The following is a 1,115-nucleotide window of genomic DNA, read 5'->3' as shown; positions in this document are numbered from 1 at the left end:
CACGTTTTGAGAGTCTGACAAAAGCCAGTTATTCTCCTCAGAAAAGTACTCAAAAATTTTAGTGTGTACTTGCAGGAGATTTTAGACAAGGGCTAAATGTTGGGTTTTGTGGTTCTGACTGGATTAACAAGAAGTTTCCCTGAGCTGAGGAAGCGAAGAGTCCAGTAGTCAGGACAGAACGGTGACAAGAAATCAATAGCCCCATACTTAGACAGTCATCAGGAACGCTGTGGGGGCGCAGGGAGTTCTGGAAACGAATGGTGAAGGGTTGGAATGGGCCGCATTGGAGAGGAACCTTAGACTCAGTGCTTTGAGAGATAACAGTTTCAAGGAAATAGGCCTGCAGACGAATAGAGGACTGAGCCAGGTTGATAAGGGGCGTGGGGGGGGGGTGTGGGGAGAGAATCCTGACCATCGGAGGCCAGCCAGGCTGCAATGGGAACCCAAGTTAACCAGGAACCTGTGCTAACCATGGCCCTGGTGGTCCACACACACTCCTGCTGGAGGTCATGGACAAGGTGCCGGGGCGATGTTGGGGGTCTGGACTGGGGCAAGTCACTGAAATGCTAATGAATGGAGTTTTAGGAGGGCACCCGGAGAGAAGCAGGAGGGCTCTGGGCGGGCCGCCTTGAAGTCCCCCCGCCCCCGCGTGCACTGCCAGGGTCAGAAGTTGGCTCCGTAAGATGAAAGGAAACCGCGGGAGCGCACGGGGCGGCGGAGAGCTACCTCCCGCCTGGGGGGCAGGAACACCGTAGCTGCCCCGTGCCCAAGCCCTAGGTGTGCGGACCTAGGGTGACAACAGGTCAGGAATAAATAACCACCCGGCGGAGGCGCCCAGCTCCCTCCAGCCTTTTGTTGGGCGAGGAGCGCCAGGCAAACCAGGCATCCACAAAGGCTGGGGAAGGAAGCGGATCGGCCGCCCGCGCCCGGCTCCAGCCCCGGTGACTATAAGGGACCCCAGGGCTCAGGGAAATGGTGGGGGTGGCCTGAGTCCCGACTCGGGGAGGGAGGGGGAACCCCAAGACCAGTCGGGGGCGGGTCCCGGCGCGGCAGGAGGGGGCCGGGCGGCCGGGAAGGGCAGATCCCACCCCTTCCTGAAGGAAGCGCCCTCTTCG

At 59.6% G+C, this 1,115-nt stretch overlaps 1 protein-coding gene across 1 annotated transcript in view; it reads left to right on the top strand.

Annotated features, from left to right (window-relative positions):
* The first annotated feature begins 705 nt into the window (after positions 1–705).
* Positions 706–1,115, top strand: part of Tmem150c (transmembrane protein 150C) — a 75,627-nt gene continuing 75,217 nt past the window's right edge. Inside the window, exon 1 of the mRNA XM_013020147.1 lies at positions 706–773. The gene's annotated coding sequence lies outside the window, so the exon portion shown is untranslated. The remainder of the gene's footprint in view (positions 774–1,115) is intronic.

Source organism: Dipodomys ordii, unplaced genomic scaffold, assembly GCF_000151885.1.
Source record: "Dipodomys ordii isolate 6190 unplaced genomic scaffold, Dord_2.0 Scaffold49, whole genome shotgun sequence".
NCBI classification, from domain to species: domain Eukaryota; kingdom Metazoa; phylum Chordata; class Mammalia; order Rodentia; family Heteromyidae; genus Dipodomys; species Dipodomys ordii.
The sequence above is the reverse complement of the archived record's forward strand: the minus strand, read 5'-3'. Positions and strand labels throughout refer to the sequence as shown.